Source organism: Plecotus auritus (genome assembly GCF_963455305.1).
Source record: "Plecotus auritus genome assembly, chromosome: 4".
Taxonomy (NCBI): Eukaryota; Metazoa; Chordata; class Mammalia; order Chiroptera; family Vespertilionidae; genus Plecotus; species Plecotus auritus.
The window spans coordinates 10,154,202-10,178,250 of NC_137775.1; the positions used below are offsets into that span (position 1 = coordinate 10,154,202).

The 24,049-nt window shown below is 47.8% G+C and overlaps 1 protein-coding gene across 2 annotated transcripts in view; it reads right to left on the reverse strand.

Moving 5' to 3' along the window:
• PLEKHG1 (pleckstrin homology and RhoGEF domain containing G1) overlaps positions 1-23,157 on the reverse strand; it is a 201,611-nt gene extending 178,454 nt beyond the window's left edge. The window contains exon 1 of one of the 2 annotated variants that reach the window (XM_080665864.1): positions 22,981-23,157. The gene's annotated coding sequence lies outside the window, so the exon portion shown is untranslated. Of the gene's footprint in view, positions 1-22,432; positions 22,458-22,980 lie in introns of those variants that run through there. The other variant, XM_080665865.1, reaches the window with a different exon arrangement.
• Positions 23,158-24,049: the final 892 nt, after the last annotated feature.

Below are 24,049 nucleotides of genomic sequence, written 5' to 3' on the forward strand. Positions count from 1 at the left end.
TCTGAGCAACGTACACCTTGTTGGCCGGCCTGAAGGGTGGGCTCCAGAGTCCAGCTTGGTCATCTGGCTCAAGAACAGTGGCATGGCCCTGGCTGGGCCGCTCAGTTAGTTAGAGCGTTGTCCTGATGCGCCAAGGTTGTGGGTTTGATCCCCGATCGGGGCCCATACAAGAGGAAACAGGAAACTAATGAATGCATAAGTAAGTGGAACAGCAAATCCCACTCTCTCTCTCTCTCTCTCTCATCACTAAAGGAGTCTAGACAACTTTAAAAAACAGCTAAGTCTGTCAAAAAGATCTGGCAGTCCAAAAGACAAGCAAAATAGAACACACCACTGGCCCCGTTCGCCCCACTTGGATCAAGTGGGTGTGGGGGGCCGTCGGTCACCGAGGGAGTGAGTGTTTACGCAGAGCCCTTCCCCACTTGCACAAATACTGCAGGGTCTGGGGGGACAAAGGCCAGGCCAGGTGGCCGCAGCAATCTCTGGTGCGATCAGGACCCAGCAGGTCTGGCCTGGGTGTGGCCGGAGTGGGCAGAGCTGAGGGCGGGCATCTTTCTGTGGTGAGACACAGTCTGGCTGCCCAGTGTCTGGGGCTTCCTGCCTGTGGCCGAGCATGGACTTTGAGGAGCCCAGGTTTAGAATTATTTCTGATGATCAAACCTGAAACTGTGATCTTCTTCCCCTTCACACACACACACACACACACACACACACACACTTTCAGATTATAAACACAACAAAAACATTCAGAATAAGAAAATAAAAATAGAGAAAAAATAAGCACAATTAGATGTAAAGATCACAGAGATCAAATCAAACATGGCATTTATATAGAAAATATAAGAGCATATATTATGTTAGTGTTGATGCTACAAAAACATCCTCCTGAACTCCAAACCTATCTGTTGGGAAAAAGAAATCAATGAAGGCCCCAAACTAGAAGCGGTCCAAGCAGCAAGGGGGCCGTCTTCTGAACACTCAGGTATGTCTTTCCCCCCACAAGGTTAGCATTCCCTGCCGCCCTCTGCTCGACTCCCCTCACCCCAAATAAGTAAAAAGCCAGGGGACAGCCCTAACCGGTATGGCTCAATGGATAGAGCGTCGGCCTGCGGACTGAAGGGTCCCAGGTTCAATTCCGGTCAAGGGCATGTACCTTGGTTGCGGGCACATCCCCAGTAGGGAGGGTGCAAAAGGCAGCTGATCGATGTTTGGGGCCTTCATTGATTTCTTTTTCCCAAAAGATACGTTTGGAGTTCAGGAGGATGTTTTTGTAGCATCAACACTAACATAATGTATGACAGCGGGTCTTCAGGCCTGGCTTCTGCGGGGAGCAGGGCGGTGTGATTCTGAGCCCTGGGTCTCTGGCACTGTGGGCAGCGTAATGTGGGAGGGAGAAAATAAAAAGAACATGTCTTCTTTCTCGTCCGGTGGAAGACAGCATGCATTTTATTTTATTTTTTATTATTTTTTAAATATATTTTATTGATTTTTTACAGAGAGGAAGGGAGAGGGATAGAGAGCTAGAAACATCGATGAGAGAGAAACATCGATCAGCCACCTCCTGCACACCTCCCACTGGGGATGTGCCCGCAACCAAGGTACATGCCCTTGACCGGAATCGAACCCGGGACCCTTCAGTCCGCAGGCCGACGCTCTATCCACTGAGCCAAACCGGTTTCGGCGACAGCATGCATTTTAGTTTCTTTACCCTCCACCTGTCCCATGGCGGCCACCCTGGGACCTCCACACCCTCCCTGCTCCTATGCCGCCTCCTCCTCCTCAGCGGCTGCTCCCTTGGCCTGGAGGGTCTTGGGGGGTATCAGGAATAAAGCAGTTGACACGGAATTAATTCAAATGAAAATGTGTCAGAAAAATACCCCCTTTCCCATCTTTGACTGCCCTGGAAGGGAGTATGAATTCTGAGGGTCTTCTGTTGGCCCCGCTGGGTAGTGGGTATGAGCAAATACAAGAATGGAGAAAGCTTTAAACAAACAAACAAACAAACAAAACACAAAAAAACCCTATACAAGGGCAGGCCAGAGGAGAATGTGAGGGCAGTTAGGGGGCAGGGGCGGGGATGCCTGGAGGTGGGAGAGGCTAACACAAGCAGGAGGGCCGAGACTGTGTATGGAGGAACCCTGAGCACAGAACAGAGGTGACCTCTGAACCCCCCTGCCCAGTCTTTAAGCACACAAGTCTCTCCAAAGGTTCGGTTTTGAGAAAGGTTATCAGGCATCAAAATGTCTAGGATCTCCCTCTAAAAGCAAGTCTGAATTGCTTTTGGCTTCTCAGAGCTTCTTCCCTGTGATTTCTGAACACTCAGGTATGTCTTTCCCCCCACAAGGTTAGCATTCCCTGCCGCCCTCTGCTCGACTCCCCTCACCCCCAAATAAGTAAAAAGCCAGGGGACAGCCCTAACCGGTTTGGCTCAGTGGATAGAGCGTCGGCCTGCGGGCTGAAGGGTCCCAGGTTCGATTCCAGCCAAAGGCACATGCCTGGGTTGTGGGCTCGATCCCCAATAGGGGGTGTGCAGGAGGCAGCCAATCAATGATTCTCTCCTATCATTGATGTTTCTATCTCTCTCTCCCTCTCCCTTCCTCTCTGAAATCAATAAAGAAATACATATTTTTTAAAAAAGACTATATATATATATATATATATATATATATATATATATAAATAAAGCCAGAGGACAACCCCCCGGAGGTGCCAGCGATGGCTGCGCACGCAGGGGCTGGGCAGGGGTTGCAGTGCCCAGTTGGGGGAGTAACCACTGCTTTTCCCAATGGGTTTTGTCCGGTGGAAACCTCCCAGATGGCCCTCAGCTAAGCTGCCTCTGGACATCTCCACCCTGTGGGAGTCGCCCTCCTAATCAAGACCCTTCACCTTAGCAACTCACAAGAGCCAGGTGTCAGCCTTCAGGAATTCTGCCAGCCAGCTGTGAAAGCCGTCATTAAAATGTAAATAACACAAAATTAAATAAATGGTACTAAAAACAAAGGTATAAGTGCTCAGAACTCACCATGTCTGAACTATTTTACTGTGTTTTACTGTTTCCTGTGCTCTTGGGGTTATTGGCATCGACTCTATGTGTCTGGGAGAAATGCTATTAATAGCACATTGCCGCCCACCTCTGTGTTGGACAATGTCTCATTAGCTTGAAAGCGGCCTTGGTGGGAAGATTTACGCCATGAAAGTAGGCAAGCTTGATGTGTTCCCTTCGTGTCTAAGAAAGCGATGGACAAAGTGTCAATAATACAGATACAACGTAAAGCGTGTTGTGTCCGTAGCTGTTACAGTGTCTAAATAGCACAAAAAACAGGCAAATATTCCTGCAGCCTTTAGTTCAGCAGAGGAGTCACTCATGTTAGTGAGTGATGACATCTTCACTGTTTCGCTTTTGTCTTTTTAATTTTTTTCACTTTTTGTCTTTTTTACGTGAAAGCAAATATCTAACAATCTTCATGTCAAAACTACATTCACTTATGAATAGGTCGGTTATGAAGCTAAGTTGAGCAAACATCAACAAAAGAAGCAATTTTTGTTGTTATTTGTCAGTTCTGTGCTACACATCCTTTTATCAGTACAATCAATAGTAAACTTATATGTACATATGAGCATATGCATGTCGTATGTGCACTGGCGCATGCACACACGCACAGACACACGGTCTCCTACCCCCACCCCAGTAGGTTGTTAAACATTTACCCACACATGCCAGGTTAGCTTTTCATCACCCCTGAGTTTGCATGTATTCCCTCGCTCCCTAAGACCTGTTCCCACACCCCAGGCCCTCCACAGAACAATGTTTGCTGATATGCCCATCAATACGCTGCAATGGATTGTCTGTCAAGGGTCCTGGGAGAATGGGAGGAAATCCTTTGCATTTATAAGTCCTGGTGAGCTCTCTGCTGCTCAGCTTCACAACCTCACTCTCACCAGTTGGAAGCTTTATTTAATCACTATTCACCCTCAGCATCACTGTTCTTAACATTCTTGGGCAGCTCAGAGAGAGATAAACACCTTTAAATTAGACCCAAATCTTGCCGAGTTCTATGGGAAACAATGCCACGGAGATTTAGAGTCCTGTACTTCTGGAAGCTTCATTACCTTAACAAACAGCCTTCTTCTAAAATGCCCCTGCATTTGAACAGTCAAAAAAATGTTATGTACAAGTTTATTTTGTTACACTAGTAATTAACTGGTTGATTATTGAGACTTACTTTTAAATTACACGAGGACATCAAGTTGGATTTGGGAATTCCAGCAGAAGACAACTCCACGGACTCAACTGGAGAACAAAAGCGCTGCCTTAGCAAAACCTTTTTAAAGAGGAAGTCTCTTAATTCGTCCCTGGGCCACCATGAAAACAAGTGTGATTAAAGTGCTTGTTGTTCTTCAGATCCAGTGAAGCATAACAGAGCCTGTAATCTTCACCAAATGAGTTTTGTTGTGTGTGTGTTTTTTTTTTAACTCAACAAACCCTCCAACTCAGGATACCATGTTACAAAGGATTTCCTGTCATTCTCTGGGAACATGCAATAGAAGAAAATTCATAGAATTTCAATTTCTGAAAATATACAACATAACTCAATTACACTTCAAATTCTGAATCTTGGCAAAAATCTTTGTTATCCAAGTTCTTCATTTTCGTTCTAATCCTCTCAACAATATTTAAATCATCCCTCTGTTAACTAAGGTCTTAATTCTAGAACTTCAATATTTACTAATTTTTTAAAAAATCAAACTAGATTAAAATCTTACAACCTCAACCCTTTCAGTCCTTAATCAGTTCAGTCCAAAAGTGGAGTCTGATTAGTAAACCTCCGACAGAAAAGCAAGTTCTTACAAGACATTAAGCTGAAGGAGGCCAGAAACCGTATTAATTTTCAGGTGTTTCCTGATGTCCCCACGAATGACTGACATCCTATGATGATTAGCATCTTGAGAAGTTTCCTTGCCAGTAGAAACTGCTTCTGTCTCTGTCCGTAAACAGCCCTCGCCAGAATGAAATGTTTGCTGGAAATACCCAGTTGTTAATCAAACACTAGCATCGAATATTTACTTGTCCTTAAGCAGGGCACCCCACCAGGTGTTAAACATTTTAGATATGTTTTTTCCTTTAGAGAAGACAGCCCAACACTCAAGTACTCCAGTAGCTGCTCTGAGCCACAGCTTTGCAAGGCCCCGGAGCGGTCAAGCTCAGTGACTCTGGCCACAGGCCTTCCTTCACTCCAGACTGCCCACTGACCTTGGAAGGTCACCTTCTTTTTCTCTGATCAAGTGAGTTGTCCTGGAACTAGCCATTCTTTTCTTTTTTTAACAATGCAACCCTCAATTTTATTTTTATTTATTTATTTTTAAAATATATTTTATTGATTTTTTTACAGAGAGGAAGGGAGAGGGATAGAGAGCTAGAAACATCGATGAGAGAGAAACATCGATCAGCTGCCTTCTGCACACCTCCCACTGGGGATGTGCCCGAAACCAAGGTACATGCCCTTGACCGGAATCGAACCTGGGACCCTTCAGTCCGCAGGCTGACGCTCTATCCACTGAGCCAAACCGGTTTCGGCACAACCCTCAATTTTAACTAAACTAGGTATATGGCTGCCCAAAATTCAGATGCCATCTCTCAGGGCAACAAGATAGAAGGAGCCTGGGTTCCTGCGAGCTGAGAGCTGCCCACTCGCCTTGGGCCTATTCAGAGCTCTGAGCCCTGGGTCCCGCCCCGCCCCCACACTTTCAGATGAATCCCACTGGGACCCGTCTACCACGTGCACTATGAGCATGCGATCTGGAGCCAGTCTGCTGGGCGCTGACCCCAATGCTGCCATTGATCTGCAGGGTGTCTTTGGACAAGTTATCCTACCATTCTCATGGCTCAGTGCCCGCATCCAGAACATGGGCACAGCTGCACGTATTCAAAGTGCTTGTGAGCCTGAAATGAGTACATCTATGCAAAGGCTGGTGGTCTAGGAAGTGCTCCGTCAGTGTTAGCTACTGTTTCCTCTACTGCCTCCACCATCACAGCCAGCCGCCCAGGGTGTGCCGCTCCTTGGTCCATACAGCAGGAAGTCACAGGACAGGGGCTAACGGGACCGAGAAGGTGCAGCTTCCTAACCATGGCCCTTGCCTCCTGCCCTTCCTTTCATTCTCCCCATCCCTGCTCTCCAGAGCCCCACCCCTTCCGGCCACCTTATTCCTTATGTAGAATTTCCACTTATTCCCTAGAACCCACTGTGACCCCTCCCCGGTCTGATTCTTCTCACAAGAATGTCTAGCTTATGTGAATTCTATACATTTCCTGTTGTGAGAATTCAAGTAAACGCCTATTAGAAGATTTCCTCTGGGGAGATTCAGAAAGAAGAAGGGGCTGTGATGGAGGGGAAAGGGAAATAATCAGATGCCAGCGTCCAGAGGGGTGAAGGAGGCCCCGAGAGCAAACAGAACGCTCGGCTGTGCTTCGGGGCTGGGGTGAGGGGAGCGAGCACAGACGTGTAACCCAGGAGAGGCTGACTGTGCGTGTTCTGTACAAAGCTGTCGGGGCTGGATGTAATGCTCTGAATCGAAGCTCTCCCTGATGTGGAAAGGGACTGAGCTTTCCTGAGGTTACCGGTTATCCAAAGCTGTACTCCCCTCAAATACCAGGCTAAGCGGCCTCACAACAAGGTATGGTCTCGACAGCAGAGGACGACGACTTCAAACATGAAATCCAGAAGGCACGTCCACGTAGTAGATGAGCGGTGCAGAGGAAAACTAGCTTTGTGTCTACACTTGTTATGAGAAATGACTTGCCGAGGTGTTACGGACAAGGCTAGTGGTGACCTCAAAGCGTATTAGGGAGCCCAGGGTGCCTGACAACCTTCATACTTACATAGGAATCTCATGTGTAAACCTGCCTTCCATTCAGGTCGACACAAAACCTGGTTTTCATGTAACAATTGTTCCCCAGTGTTTACTCAAAAGAGAAGGTAGGACCATAAGGATTTCTTTAAATCTCATTATTTCGCAGTAAAAGCTCTTCAAATTAACCCTCAAAGGGGCAGTGCGCTGCGTAGAAGGAAAACTACAACTCCGCCCCCCTCCCCCAGCAGACTAACAGTGAGAAACCTGAACGGCCAGCCTGGACGGAGAGGCAGGAGGCCTGGGAGGCAATGCTGCTGAGGGCCAGCTTCCACTTGGTACCCCTTGCCCCCAGTCCACACTTGGGGGGGGGTTCCCCTCTGTGTTGGGAACTCTCGCCTTGTAGCTTGTCAACAACCGTGGCTTGACGACAAGAGAGAGATCACAACTGTCCATTAAACAGCTGCTAAAAGCCAAGCACTGTGTAACAGTTTACCCACTGACTGTTTTTACACGTTCAACAATCCTTTACAGCAATAATGTCCCCCATTATATGGTTGAAGAAGTGAATTAGTACAGTTCATATTCAAAAGACAGTTACTCAACTCTTAAAGTATGAACCATGAGATTTCTATTTCCTGTTCAAGAGGGGAGGAGCAAAGGAATTTCTGACCCCTCTGAGGCAACAGAGGCAGGTTCAAAGCAACCCATCCCACGTTAGAGCTCTGGAGATGCTTGCTCGTTAAAAGACACTGGTGTTTGGCCTACAGCGCTTGTAAACATTAGACCAGGGGTCCTCAAACTTTTTAAACAGGGGGCCAGTTCACTGTCCCTCAGACAGTTGGAAGGCCGGACTATAGTTTAAAAAAAAACAACAAAAAACTATGAACAAATTCCTATGCGCACTGCGGGCCCGGGACGAGTCAGCTGCTAAGCAGGACAGGCAGCGGCATCCGGCGGGCCGGATAAATGTCCTCGGCGGGCCGCATGTGGCCCGCGGGCTGTAGTTTGAGGACGCCTGCATTAGACAGCTCTGCCTCAGCTCCCTTATGAGTCAAGTGGGCTTTCTTTTATTAGCCCGAGATCACAATCACTATTGATAAGATTTTTATGGACCTAAGAATACAACCCAGCCACTCACTCCTTTAAATACTGCAGTGCCTCGTGTGTAGTGAGAAGTGGCAGTAAACAGACAGGCACAAGAGCCCCACTCTAACAAGTAAAGCAGACTAGAAGGAAGGTCAGAGTGAGCTAAGGAGCTGCTGTTATTTCCAGTAGATGTTTTAATCGTGTGGCGGTTATATGGAAGAATGTGTTCTTTCCCGTCGGAAATGCATATTGAAATACGTATGGGTTAAACAGAATGACACCTGAGATTGGCCTTTACTATCCAAAGTGGGGGAGGGAATACCAATGGGGGAAATAGATAGAACAAGATTGGCAGAATGTTTATAACTGTTGAATCTGGAAGATGGGTACACGGGGCTCATGATACTGTTTCTCTCCTGTGATTTTGGAAATTTCCTTAATCAGAAGATGAATCCTTCCCTCCATGGAGCTTAAAAAGATAAACAAACATTAATTTATGGTGTGTCCATCAGGCAGATGCACATCTATGCAGAAAAATAAAGCAAGGAAGGGAGGTGGGGAATGCACAGGGGGTGGATAAATATATTTCCGCATGCTTGTACTCTTTATTTTCTACATTTAACATAAGAAGACATGAGCTGATCACCTGCATCAGCGTAAGGCATTAGTACACACCAAAGTGAATGAAATGGTAATTAAAGGGCACCCAGTTTTCTGGGAAACAAGAGATGAATTTGAGTTTTATGAAAGATGTGAATTTTAAAGAAACATCGATGAAAATAATGGCTAACATTTCCCTAACTTTTCTATGTGATACAACCAGGTTTTGCAAACATGTAAAGAATGATTGGTTTGATCCTCATCATAACCCCAGGAGCGGGACCTGTCTCCCTCATCTCTAAGAGGCTGCCCCGAAGCTTAGGGAGTCTGGACAGCTTGTTCAAGGTCATGCAGAGTCTAAGTGGTGGAACCTGGTTTGAATCCAAGTGGTCCCCTCAAGAGTCTGCATGTTTGTCACATCACACTGCCGACTCTGATGGATAGGCAGCATTTGAATAAATGAAGAATAAATATCAAGCAGTGACTGGATATTTCCTGAAAGTCTGCCCCACTTGAGATGTTGTTTGGTGCTGTGGGTCCTGTGGGGGAATAAGGCAGATATGGGGGACGAGCCAAGAGCAAGCTTTTCTGGGTAGGATGGTGCTGGAGAGCAGACGACACTAGATAGAGGAAGAGGCCCCGTTAGACTCCGAGGATACTTCTTCAGAAGCCAGGAGTGTGAGGGCAGGAAAGGAGGAAGGAGTCCAGGTTCTCCGCCACTTCTCTTCCCAGGCACCCACCACCATCACCACCCACCCATCCACCCCTGCACGCAGCGCCGTGCCTGCTGATCTCCTTCTGGAACATGGCGCTGTAACAGCATCAGACTCCAGAACTTACCTGACAGAGAGGCAGACATGGCCACTGCCTAGGGCATTTAGTGACTGATTAAAAAAAAAAATGTTTACGTTTTCCCTGTGCTGGGCACTGTCCTACAACATTGGAAATGCAGTGTGAACAACACAAATTCTCTCTTCTCGTGAAGAGCAGGCAGGAAACAAATACGCTCTTTGTTACAAATGCCAGGACGTAAAATTGAAGTCGGGTGAGAGGGACATGGCCCGCCAAGGCCATACAAAGCAGGACCAGGAAGACCTCTCTGAGGAGGGGACACTTGACCAGGACACTGGGACCAGGGAGACAGTCAGGCTTCCCTCTCCGGGACGCGTGCTCCAGGCAGAAACCACGTCAAGGCTGGAGCAAGTCAGGGAGACTGGGGACTCAGAGAGGCCGGCCGGGCGAGGCAGAGTGGGCACGCGGGGAGGAGCAGATGAGGTCAGAGCCGGAGGGCAGAGCAGGGGCCAGGCTGGGGAGGCTCCTGGGGGCTGTTCCGTGGACTTGCGGAGTGAGAGAGGAAACCACAGAGGAGTCTGCATTAGCCGACACAGGCAGGGCCACTGGGGCTGCTGTGAGATAGTCAGGGGCATGGGTCTAAGCCAGCCATGGGCAAACTACGGCCCGCGGGCCGGATCCGGCTGTTCTATCCGGTTCTCTTGCTCTTCCCTCCGCTCCTTTACTTTGAATTTATGTTAGTTCACACAAACACTCCATCCATGCTTTTGTTCTGGCCCTCCGGTCCAGTTTAAGAACCCATTGTGGCCCTCGAGTCAAAAAGTTTGCCCACCCCTGGCTAAGCAAAGGGACCAGTTAGGAACCAGCTGCACGAATTCAGGGAGAGAAGGCAGCGGACTGGATCAAGGGGGAGCAGCGACGACTGTGAAGAGTGGGAGGACTTGCGCATTTGGGCGAGAGCCCGCAGGGTTTGCCTGTGGACTGGACCTGAGGTCTGAGGAATGTGACCAGAGAAACGTTAAAGGCTCTCTAAGGAAGCCTTTTATCTCTACCTTAAGTTCTACCATTGCCCTTCCCTTGGGGTGAAGCCATTAGAAGGGCCTCTATGAAAATGCACTCATTGGTCAGATTTGAGCCCCAGACATAGCAATCCATGCTGGCTCAGCAATTATTCTACTTGTCTAGGCAAGAGGTAAGTGTCCAAAGGGCTGGGACGGAGGCATGAGTAAGTGAACACAGATTGAGAATCTTTAGGGAGTCGCTGCTAACTGATTGCACAAGGAAGGAAAGTGGCTTGCTGTGACCAATGAACCGTGGTGCTATTAACTAAAAATTGGATGGCGGGGGCGCGGGGGGAACAACCCTAGGAAGTCAGAGGTAGGTCTGGAAATAGAGATTATGAATCCACTTCTGGGTGGATGACTTTGAATCAATTGTGCAAAAGCCAACAGATAAATCCCAGAAGGCATGTGAATAGGAGTGGAGGCTCAGACAGGCCCATGGCACAGTTTTTCATTTGATTTATTTTGAAACACAATAGGCCCTCACTGTTTGAGCCAGAAAATTTAAATCAGGATATTCTAAGAGGAATTTTATTTTAATATTTTCCAAGAGGCATAGTAACTAAAAACTAGGCTATCAGAATCCATCCCCTTTTAATATGATGGGATCCTTCAAAGACCTGTCTTAATAAACTAAATTTACAAGTAACAGAGCAATTTTTGTACCAACACTAAACAATGTGGTTTGGCTATATTTGTGTGTTTTTTTCCAGTAAGCGTGCTAAAATCTGAATAGGAGAATAACAAATATAGACTTCTTAAACTTGTTTTTTTGTTTTTTTTTTCTATTTCTGAGCTCTAAGTTGGTAAACTAGAATTAAGGGTTTCACCCAAATCCCACATGCTAGCATTGAACATGAGACTTCCCAATTCCACTCTACAGTTGAAAAATGAGAACTGGACCACACTTCAAGTCAGACAACTGGTTCAAGGTCAACGGTGTGCCCGTGAATATGCTCTCTACTGGGAACACGAGGATGAATACAGCATAATCTCTATGTCCCAGGAAAGGCTCAACCCACCAGAAGTCTGAAGTGCCCACCCCATGCAAATGCAGGCATGTTTATAGGGCTGGAGTAGGGCTGGTATCCTCTCTGGAAATGCATAGCAGTCACTCAACTGGCTTGGAGCATTAGAAAGATTTCTTACCACGACAGTTTCTCTGATAGTTGCTTCTATTCCAGAATAAACACTGTTGAGTTTCCAAGTGCTCTGTAAGCCAGTGAAAGGCAGGCCACGAGCATAAATATTTATAGAGCGCCGCATTTCCTGCAGGCCCATACAACTTCCAAAGCAACCGCTACTGGGCTGCCCTTATAGAAAATCGACTGAACGAAAACACTTTTCTAAAGAGCCTTATGAAGGGTTAAGTCAGAGCCCCTTCCATTTCTCCAGTGGGTTTTCTTTCCTTCTCATCTCCTCTTTTTCCTCCTCCTCCTCCTCTTTTCTCCTCCTCCTCCTCCCCATCTTCTTTTTTAAATATTTAGCTACCTACTCAGAATTTTCTTTCTTCAACTAATTTTTGAAAACTGAGGTTTTTGCCTGAATTTCTTGAAGTTCATTTCAACTAGTAGACAAATATTTTGTTCAACCACTTGCACTCAGGAGCTCAGAGTCTAGTGAGGGGAAGCAGACAGCTGAATGGTTATGGAAAGAACCACACCATATGTGCTAGACTTGAGGAAAGGAGCATGCTACGGAGCTGGAAGAAGGGGGCCCTGGGCCCTGAGTGGAGGTGAGCTTATCCATCATGGCATGTGCCGCCTTGCTCACTTTCCTGACAGAGGCCGATGGAAGCACAGGATGGAGACTGGTAAGCAGGTGGGACGAAGCAAGTAAGATGGCCACGCTGCTTCCGAATTCCCATCAGTCCCTTCTTGTGAGGCATTGGCTTGCTGACATTCCAGTGCTGAATCAACCCGCCTCTCCCGCATCCTCTTTGGACCACTGCCATAGCTTCCCCACTGCTCTACCTGAGTGACAACCAGCATTCATCAGACATATCGCTCTCCTGCGTCAAACCCAGCAGTGGCTTTGCATGGCCCTTCTAAGCCACGGTAATGACCTTTGGTATTATAACCCTACACAGTCCAGGCCCTGCCACCTCTCCAGCTTCATCTCCCACTCTTGCTGTTCACACACAGCGGCCTTTCTTTTCCTCCAACTCACAGAGCTTATTCCTCTCTATACACTTTTTCTCTCTGCCTCGAATGTTCTTTCCTCGGACCTTCTCAGGATCATTCTTTGTTATTTAAACCTTGGCTCAATGTTACCTGCTTGCATGGGCCTTCTGACCACCCAGACAAAGAGAGTGCCCCTTCCCATTTCCCTGTTTTCTTTTCTTTTTTTCTTTTTTTTTTGAATATATTTTATTGATTTTTTACAGAGAGGAAGGGAGAGGGATAGAGAATTAGAAACATCGATGAGAGAGAAATATCAATCAGCTGCCTCCTGCACACCCCCTCCTGGGGATGTGCCCGCAACCAAGGTACATGCCCTTGACCGGAATCGAACCTGGGACCCTTCAGTCCATAGGCTGACGCTCTATCCACTGAGCCAAACTGGTTTCGGCTGTTTTCTTTTCTTTAAAGCTCTCATTACATAGTTCCCCCTCCCCACATCTCGCTTGTTTTGTTCATCACTGTATCCCAGAACTTAGGAAATTATATCTGTTGAATGAGTAACTGTAATATGAATTCCCAATGGTAATGAACATTATGTCTCCACGACAGTGAAACAAACAACAAATGTGTTTCTCTTCCCTCTCTCTTACTATTTAAATATATTTTTTATTGATTTCAGAGGGGAAGGAAGAGGGAGAGAGATAAATATCAATGATGAGAGAGAATCATTGATCAGTTGCCTCATGCACGCCCCACATTGGGGATCGAGGCCGAAATCTGGGCATGTGCCCTGACTGGGAGTTGAGCTGCGACCTCCTGGTTCATAGCTTGACGCTCAACCACTGAACCACGCCATTACTAGGCTCTTACTATTGACTTTTGCTCCAGGAGACTGAAGGGCCTTCTCCTGCCACTGGGATGGTTTTCCCCAGTATTTTCATGTTGTCTTATTGTTCCTGTCGTCTAGTAACATGGAATAAAACTTAAGGGCGACACCCATACACATAATAAAAGGGTTTATTACATACTAGGTATATATATTTTAAAACTATAACATCTTTATTATAGTGTTGTCCCCATTTTAGTAGGCCTTTTCAAATAACTTCCAAATAATAGATCTAGACTACTGAATTTCAGCCTATCCTTGCATTTTACCTCTGAGTACGCAGACCTTGGAAAAACAGACCTACCTCTTCCATGCACACCGTTTCCCCATACTTAACATCACAGTGTTTGGAACTAATACTGCAACAAGTAAGCAAAGACAGTATCAGCTTGTCTTGCTCTATGTATCACGCATATTGAAGTACCAAGTAAGAGTTTTCTCGGTCAAGACCACGGTATACGTTTCTGAACATTTGTGCAGCGTTTTCTGCATATATTAGTAATCCAAAGCCAAGGAGAGTTTTAGAATAGTTATCAGCATAAGTCATTAGCTTTTACTGACATGTGTTCTCGTTTTCATTTCTGTAAGAAGTTAAAAACAAATACCTGTTAAGTTCCCACTTGGAAATTTCTTAAACGACAGTACTGGGTTAGAGTAGACAGTATCACATCTTGACAAGGCGGGCCACAATCCATAAAGAAAACAAAGCTTATTTTGCTCCTCAGGGATATTTTGAATTTTGAAAGGTACTACTATTATGGAGCTCATTACAACTCAAATTTTAGAATTTCATAATATTTGCTTTCCTATCAGGATAAGTTCTGGAAAAAAAGACAGAAAGAAAATGTAAGAGTGTTTCATAATACTGACACTTTTGGGAAGTTACCTGGTTTCTAAGTTGCTAAAGGTAATGTTTCATTATAATACGGTACACCCGTGGGCCACAGGGTTCCACACGCCACAGAAACGTTATTTTCACGTTACTTTCTTTGCCATTTTAGTTTCAAGATCAGATCTCATTAAGAATTCTGGTTCAAGGGCGTTCCTTAGACTTTAGCCTCAACAACTGTTACAGGAGAGGGGGAGATGAGCATGTATCTTATAGAGAAAGTGAAGAAACGTGGAGAAAAGCCAAGACCACCAAGATTTTCCTCTACCACTATATTCCAAATGCGTCCAAACATCTCCCCAAGCACTTTCCCCATCAGAGCCAATCCTCGTCAGCTCACCCACATCTCCCGCTCCTTCCCTGACCATCTCAACACCCTGACAGCCCACCCTCATCATCCTTAGCAAGGAACTAACTCTAAAACCTCGGATCCAGGATGGGCAAGACATGATGTAAGCGAAGGTTTTCTTCTACAAAAATTAATTCACAAAGTCTATGATTCCCCCAGTATGCTCCTCTCACACCCACTCCTGATTTTGACCCTTACGTTTCATACTTCATGTATTTTGTTGATTCAAAAGTTTACAAGGGTGGGATGCCTGAAACTTTCAACTGTAAGCTGTTTCAGACCAGCTCCCGTGGCCTCCTTTGAGGCAGCTATAATATTCTAGCACAACATAGATGCTTAAACTAATAACAGGTTGAAGGGAACAAAAGCAGTGTCGTGTACTTATGCCCCAGATTACAGTTTTCCTCTCTCCCAGCACATCAGAGAGGCGCAGATGTCAGTGTTTGAGGACCGTCTGTAATCACACCGCCATGGGAAGCTGCACCCAGGGATGGACCAGGATCCGCCCGCCACCCCTTCCTCTCAGCCTCCCAGCTTCCCCACCCCCTCCACCCCAACCCGCAGGTCGCAGGTCGGACACAGCCTTCCATCACCCTAAGGCTGGACTCTGGTGAGCATGCACCCCCACAGTGGCCTTTCCTTTGCATCTGCCTGTTCCCAAAGACCGGGATTTCTGCTAGAGTTGCTGTCAGTTCTGAAGACGGCTGGGAGCATGAGGACTTCAGTCACATGAGACGGTAGAGGCAGGATGGAGGTGGCTCTAGAACAGGGGTGGGCAAACTTTTTGACTCGAGGACCACAATGGGTTCTTAAACTGGACTGGAGGGCCAGAACAAAAGCATGGATGGAGTATTTGTGTGAACTAATATAAATTTAAAGTAAAGGAGCGGAGGGGAGAGCAAGAGAACCCTCCGCTCTTTCGGCTCCGCGGGCCGGATAGAACAGCCAAACGGGCCGGATCCGGCCCGCGGGCCGTAGTTTGCCCACGGCTGCTCTAGAAGAAAGAAGGTCTGCACTTTGCTTCCTCCTTGGCCAGGGGCTGACAGACCCCTCTCAGACAGACAGGAGGAGGAAGGGAACTTAGCTGGGGTTTCAGTCGCAGAGTTGGGAGAGGGTAGGGAGAGCTGAAGAGTGCCCCCCAAAAAACAGATTCCAGAGCGTATTAGGAAGGGCATGCTCACCATGTATGGAGCGCCAGCATGCCACCTGGTAACATGTTGAAATTAAAATCAAACAGTATGAAAGAACACTTAATTACAGTTAGAAATAGCCAAGTATCGTCCAAGCTCCCATTCAGTCAACCTGAAACTGAGTTAAAGAATCTTGGACAACAGGGGAAGTGGGGGAGAGACAATAGGCTCTAAACGGGGTGCAGAAAAAGATCTCGAGGAGGATTTAGAGCTTAGAGGGTGGTCAGGAAGCGAAGATGTCCGTGGTATTTTACTCTAAACAGGGAGGAGGGTGGGAACATATTGGAAGAGAACCCTGCTTGGAGCGTGAAAATCCATAGCCTTTCCAGAGGAGAGAAAATCCTCCCTTCTCATGGTTAGAAAGGACCTACGTGGTCAGAGGGATGATCAGCCCCTTGAGATGCGGGGAGAGGAGTATTTATAGTAAATTAAATCTGGAAAACAGAAGGCAGTGAGCTCTGAGCTCATGCCTTCATTGCCCTTCAGAAGGCATTTATGTGCATTAAGGATTCACACATCTCCGCAGACAGCTGCCAAAAGGGATATCCAGCTGCAAGGACCGCCCAACTTCACTCCTACCCAAGTATGTGTAAGTCAGTTTCGCTTCCACACGATTCCCTAATGCACTTTGTTCATGCAAATGACCAGAGTGAATGTTTTAAACTTTTAAAAACACATCAGATCACAAATGCCTTACAATACTTTCACTTACTGTATTACTTAACTCTTTGCCAGGTCCAACTCAAGAAGCAAAGAAACTCTGTTACAATATAAACCTTTGGAGCCTAATCCTGTAGGCCACCACAGAGTAAGACTAGTGTATTTAATGAATATTTATTGGGCATAAATATAAATGCATTTTACTGATGCTAAGAAATGCTTTCCCCCCCACAACTTACAGACACACCTTACAAGAGGTGATGCCAATTTTGTGGACATTTCTTTTCTTAGTGGTACATTTTTTTAAAATGGCCTTTGTAAAGTAGATGGTTGTCTAACCACTATGCTGTACACCTGAAATTAACACAAAATAATACTGAATGTAAAAAAAAAATAGAGTAATTAAAAAAAAGAAAAGGTGTATTTCAAAAGTATCGTAGACTTGATGAAACAGGAACTCATCAATTTCATTAAAGTTGCCGTCAAATGCTGCCTGTAAGGCTTCCCAGAGCACCAGACCAAGGTGGCCCAACCATCACCTGGATTCTCCCAGCCTGCTGATCACATCTCTATGGAGACCACGCTTCTTGTGTTGACTGCTTGGCCTAGAACAGCATCGGCATCATGCTAGGCATAGTAGGTGCCAATAAATGGCTCTGGAATGAAGAAAAGTTACCATTTATTGAGCAATAACTACGTGTCGGGCCCTGACCTAAATGCTTTACAAAGGAAAATTTCATTTATCTTAGCAACTTTAAAGACGAGGGGACCTGTAGCAGGTACATGTAGAAGCCGGGACGAGACCTCAGCTCAGTGTAACTCCAAAGCCAGACACACAGGTGCTATGTTATACTCTGTGTCACATACAGGCCCTGGGAGTTCTGTGCTGAATTCTGTGTCTGGTCCAAGGATGTACAACAAGATCCCTGAAGCTAGGGAGAGGGAGAGAGCTGTTCCCCTCCCTTGGAAGGTATATTTATCTACTGGATGGCCACATTCCCCTGTCTTTCCAAGTGCTTTAGGTATAAGGTCCTGAGTTAACATAGAGGTGGGGATACCTACATTTCTGCCCAATAAGATGAGGAGAGGATCCAAGAAAGAGATGGAGACTTCAACTTTGTATGGAAGGATCCCTCCATCAGTGAGAGTGAGCACAGCCCACCTCAGGCTCTGGGAGTTTGTGTTATGATAGGGACGTAGCGTATTCTGGGGAGGAGCTAGAAGAACAATAGGTACAAAAGCACTGAGTGCCAGGCTCGGGGGTCTGAACTTCATTTCATGTGTTCAATGATCGTCATCAATGACCTATTTCAATGTGGGCTTTATTCTGTCCCAGCCGAGTCTCTCTCTCCATTCACGTCTAACTCAAGGAAGAAGGCTGAAATTGGGCACTGCCATTCTTAGATCAACTGATTGCTATGTCTATTAGAGACTTCTAACCCGGTGCCAAGAGAGGATAAAGAAGACCAGCTGGCCAAAGGAGTGACAAAGGAGATTTGGTTATAAGTTAGTCTCTATCACTTCAGCTCAACTAGAGCCTATGGAATTGTCAATTTGGGTCTCCACGAAAACCCTGAAGGATATCACAAACATAAACTGTTTCCTTTAGCACAGAGCTGGACAAGCCCGGCCTACAGCCCATTTTGAGTGGCTCTCAAGCAAAGACTGGTTTTTACATTTTTAAAGGGTTGCAAACAAAGAGCTCCCCACCCGATCGAAGACTATGAGATACAGACCACGAAGCCTAACATATTCACTATCTGGCTCTTTACAGGAAAGAGTTCACCACCCCTGACCTAGAACTTGCCATCCTCCCCCATCTGTATTCAGACACAGGTCATTTAAGTGCTTGATGTGACCAGACACTTGAGGACTAGGTCCCTTTACCACTTCAATAAGTATAGCTAACCTCTTGGCATGGTGATTTATTGATTAATAATTCCTCTTACGAGAATCCTAAAGTTTGAGCGATTACTAGACTCACCTGCATTTTAATGGCGTCTTGGATATTTTAGAAAGATGTCCTGCTTACACTTACGGACTTGCTAGCTTCGGGGCAAATGCTGTACCGGTTTGACCTTCCCAATGCCAGTGCTAAGTGGCTCTGTAGCCTCGGCAGCACACTGGTTATTAAAGCTTACCCAAACAACCTTCTTAATGAGAGACCCGTGAAAACCCCGCCTCCCCTTGCATCAGGTTAGGCCAGTGGTTGGCAAACTCATTAGTCAACAGAGCCAAATACCAACAGGACAACGACTGAACTTTCTTTTGAGAGCCAAATTTTTTAAACTTAAACTTCTTCTAATGCTACTTCTTCAAAATAGACTCGCCCAGGCCGTGGTATTTTGTGGAAGAGCCACACTCAAGCGGCCAAAGAGCCGCATGTGGCTCGCGAGCCACAGTTTGCCGACCACTGGGTTAGGACATCCAGTGGGTGTAGCTGGAATCTTTTTAAAACTTTGCCTACCATTAGCACCCTCCAAGGTGCCTTCCTCTCTGATGATACTGGGAAGGACAAAGAAGAGGAGGCGTGTAGATTTTCCAGTCCATGAATCCAGCATACCTTAGCTTCCCATCAAACAGTAATTCAGTGTATACCTGAAGCAGATGTTCAGGTTTGGAAATTTTTTACTGGCCTTGTATCTCATCGAAAAAAACATTTTTGGGGGAGTAAACTTGTGTCCACAGATTGAAAAGATACTCCAGCCTGCCTCAAACATGAAAACTATTCTAGATATAGTGCACAGCCACCACCTAGTCCAGCCGTGGGCAAACTACGGCCCGCGGGCTGGATCCGGCTGTTCTATCCGGTTCTCTTGCTCTCCCCTCCGCTCCTTTACTTTGAATTTATGTTAGTTCACACAAACACTCCATCCATGCTTTTGTTCCGGCCCTCTGGTCCAGTTTAAGAACCCATTGTGGCCCTCGAGTCAAAAAGTTTGCCCACCCCTGGTCTAGTCACTGGGCGGGAGCCACCCAGGCAGACTTGAAGGTTTCTGCAGCCTCTGCATGACCCGTGGCCCGGTTATTCCACAACAAACCCGGGCCCCCTGGCTGGGATGCTGAGCTACGTTTCTACCGTCTTTGCTAAAACACCTGCTGCTTTTTGCAATAGAAAGAGGAACACATACCGTCTCTTAATGACTTGAAAGCTGGCCCTGCAGTCAGTTCTACTTGGCACAGACACCCAGGGCCCTGGACGCCCGCTGAGACTTGGGGTCAGCTTTTCATTGATAGAGCAGGTTGATGCAGGCGGATGAAACGTTGTATTTCAGATGCCGATGCATACGAGTACGAGGCTGCTTAGAGTCTCTGTCTAGAAAATGTTTCCATTCCCATTCCTGCTTGAATACATGAGATCTGGCCCTAGAAACCACATTTCCCCCAAGTCAAACGAGACAGCGATTTTTTTTCTGAAAGAGTGAAGCATTGCATTTCATTAAAAATATGCCTCCTGCCAAAACCGGTTTGGCTCAGTGGATAGAGCGTCGGCCTGCGGACTGAGGGGTCCCGGGTTCGATTCCGGTCAAGGGCATGTACCTTGGTTGCGGGCACATCCCCAGTAGGGGGTGTGCAGGAGGCAGCTGATCGATGTTTCTCTCTCATCGATGTTTCTAGCTCTCTATCCCTCTCCCTTCCTCTCTGTAAAAAATCAATAAAATATATTTAAAAAAATAATAATAAATAAATAAAAATAAAAATATGCCTCCATGCTACCGTTATTTCAAGGTAGCGCAGCTGAGGACAGAGAAGTGAACATGGGTTAAACCGTAGCTCAGCCGATGGAGAACTGCGGAACCTCCAGCAAAATCATTCATTCCCGGGACTCGGTTGATCAACAACAATCGTCTTTAAAGCGCATAGCCTGCCAAATTCCACAAATTATTTCATTAATCATCCTCACTCCTCAGCATGAACCCAGAGAGAGAGGCCATTATTTCCTAAATTACAGAGGAAGATATGAGCAAAGGTGAGATAATCCGGAGAAAGTAATCAGCTATGATTGTTACATTTTCCTGACTGTAAAATAATCTATGTCTAAATAATTTCCTAGAGGGGTCAAGGTCTCCGTGCCAATGAGCTGCAGAGGCACACTTCACGCCCAAGCCGGCCCCTCCCAGAGCACTCGGTCCTCACCCCAGCACTCCCCTAAATCTTTAGGAGGATGGGGCTGAAGTAGGTCATCCGAGATTTAGCCTAGCCCCTACATTCCAGCGTCACTATTCCCTGGATCATCCAGGAGGAGAATTGAAAGATGACAACTGTTTGAAAGACCAACTACCAGCAATGAACGGCGAGAGGGGACAGAAACTCTCAAAAAGTGCATTGCAGCCAGGAGGAATCAGAGTAGAGATCCAGGAATTGCTTTTAGTTTATTGAGGGCTCCAAAGACATCACAGCTGCTGAAGCATTTCCCATCTTCATGTGCTAGACCAGAAACCATTAATTCTTAATTAAATCGCTTTAAAAACTCATATCCTCACTGGGGGAGAACAAAACAGTACTGGCTATTCCTGGATTTGAAAAACGATTGCCACTTCCCATTGGTTTGTTAACAAGTGATCCTTTAAAGTCCTTGAAGTACAGACTGAATTACCCAATATTTAACCTTGGATTTGGTAACGATCATTCCTGTGTTAGATGCTGTAGGAAGCTGGTGCCCTTGGGAAAGGTGCTGATGAGCAGGAAAAGGTGATCAAGGAAAAAGCGGGATTAGGGCATGGATCTGACAGCCAGACAACCATGAGAAGAGGGGTTCAGGGAGTGGCTACAGGAGGGAAGAGGAAGGTGATGCAGTGAGGGCTGTGGGATGTCCTGCCGAGGAGGAAGCCAGTGAGATGGGAGGACTCTGGGGAAAAACAGTTCTTTCCTCAGGTGGCCCCGTGGCTTAGATAGAGGGCCTCACATCGGACAAGAAGGAAAGTGTGGAATTGGGAAGCCAGAGGACCATATATCAAACCATCACCTTTGTATCTAAGTCTTAAATATTGTATACCATGCAGGGTGGGGTGGGGTGCAGGATTGAGCATGAAGCTTTACCTGGTTCATCTAAATCACTTTGTGAGGGAGGTAGCCAGGGCCACCTCGGAGCTTGTAGGGTCTCACCTGGCAAAGCCCACGTTACAATGGAGCTTTCTTAGTCCTTGAAGCGATGGGCTTGGAGATGTTTTAATAGCGTTTACTCAAAGTCCAAAGTCCATACTACATCATTGAAAAGCATGCCAGCTACAGAACACCGAGAAGCCAGCAGATGCCGATTTTAACACTCCATAGCCGTTTTTACAGCGTTACCCGGCCTAGCTGGGCCTGCACTTCTGCTCCATGCCAAATCTGACCCAAGTCGACCTTCCGGTCTCCTCCTGGTTTGAATAGGAAACACGAGGCAGTGCTGAATCCAATCTGTCGGAAAACCCCCAAACCAACTCTGCCTCTGGGATCCACAGTGTCTTTTGTGAGGCCGGCTGGACACAGCCTCCCGGGGGACTCACACTCGGGGATTTCAAAAATATGTGCAGTAGCGGCGGCCACCTGAGGGTGGTACCGAGGGAGCGGGAGGACCAGAACTTCACGGAACACCGGCTCTGCAAACAAGCCTCCCCCCACCCCCGGCTTTTTAAAAAAGTCACCCACCTCATTGTTTCCAATGAACGGAATAAAATGTAACAGTGTAACCACTTTTCCCAACTAGACCCTCCTTATGCGCCAACTTTAAAGCCAGACTCTCATCAGAGGACACAAAGAGGGGCGAGCTGCCGCGTCACCCGCAGACCCCGCGGTCCTCCGAGGCCAGAAAGGTCGGCAAAGTCCCAGAGAAGACCAGGTGTTCCCTTTTACCCCCGTGACAAAGGGACCGTCGGCTTTCGACCCCCCTCCAGCCCAACCCCCAGGCATATTTGCGGGGCTGGGCCCCCCGGGCTGGTTCTATAAAGGCAGGGACCCTCCTCACCCGACGCACCGGGCGCCTGGCCTCCGGTTCCGCGGCGGTCCTCGGTCCTCTGCGCTAGGGCCGGGCGCCCGGACCGGGGCCGGGAGTTGCCCTAAGGTGGCCGGCGGGCGGGTCCCGTTTAGGGGCCGTCCTGTTTGAGAGGTGGAACCGGGTTCGTAGACCTCGGGGGTTCACGCAGGAGCTCCTCGGAGGAGCCCACGTTGCAGCCGCCCTGGCTACGGGTGCAGCGCGGGGCCGCCAGGTCGAGGCCGGGCCGGGGTTCGCAGCCAGGAGCCTAGAGCCGGGCGGCGGCGGCGGCGGGTCGCCCCCTCCAGGCGGCGGCGGGCAGCGGCGGGCCCCGGGTCCCGGCGGCGGAGGCGCCCCCCAACCCCGTCCGTCTCCTCCCCGAGGGAGCGCGCAGGGGAGCGGGGCCCGGCACCACACTTCGCCGCCTCCACCTGCGGACTTGGGGCTCCGAGCAGGGGGTCCCTAGATCCCCTTCCCATTCTTCGGGGCTCCCGGAGAGCGGCTGGAAAGGACCCCGGCGTGAACGCAGAGCCGGCGCTTACCCGAAGAGGGGCGGCCGCCGCGGGGCCGCGCTCGCAGGTCCGGTCCGGGAAGGGGCGGCTGCGCTGCGCTGCGAAGTGATGCGCCGGCTCCGGCTCCGGCTCCAGCGCCTGCCGAGCGCCTTGCACCGCTGCTCGGCTCGGACTTCCTCTTCCTCGGCTCGCCCCGCCGCCGGCCGCGCCCCGGCCCTCCCCTCTCCGCGCCGAGATGCGGGCTCCGCGGGCCTGGAGCAGCGGGTCCCCGTCCCGCCCCCCTCTGCCCAGGGGCCAGAAAGGTGGGAAGGAGGAGAGAGGGAGAGAGAAAGCGAAAGAGATTGAGCACTTGGACTTGTCTCTGGAGCCTTGCCAAACAGAGCAGTCAAATTACAGCCCCTGGGGGGGAAGTAAAAAAAAAAAAAATCCTGCTACTGTTTTTGCAGACACATCACTTTTCTTCATTTTCCAGGATCTTCAGGGGCTTTTCTTTAAAAATCATACAAAAATAATTCTTTCCAAGTCAACTTGCTGGTGTTACACAGAAGCTCTGGGTAAATGTGAAAAAGCGGAAGCTCGCTGTTTCTCAGGCATCATTACCCTAATCACCTGAGCTAATGTGCCAAAGAACCTTTGCTTAGAGAAGGGAAAAGTGAAAAGGAGACAAGGAAGACTAACCTTTGTATCAGCAGGAAAGATGTTTAAAGGCACAGCTGTGATAAAGTTATGACGAGTCCAAGGTGCCTATGAGACGCCGGTCAAAGGCATCGGAGCGATTTCTTCACACCTCTCTCCTTCAAAGGCAGACGCGCATGTCCGGTGGGCCTGCTGCCTCCACTCGGTTTTGTGATGTGGGAATGCCCTTCTGCATTTCTCGCTCACAGGCTTTTAACTCCGCCAGGTACCAGCTGTGTGGCCTCCAGGGCATTGCCTGCCTCTCTGTGCCTCATGTCCTTCACCTGTAAAGTGGCAAGAACGATCACGCAGGGAAAAGGCTTCCCAGATGACCCCACACTTAATGAAGCCTGGATACCTATTAGCCTTTTTTGTTGTTGACGTCCCCCCTTTACCTGTGTTTACGCATGCACATGGTTGTAGA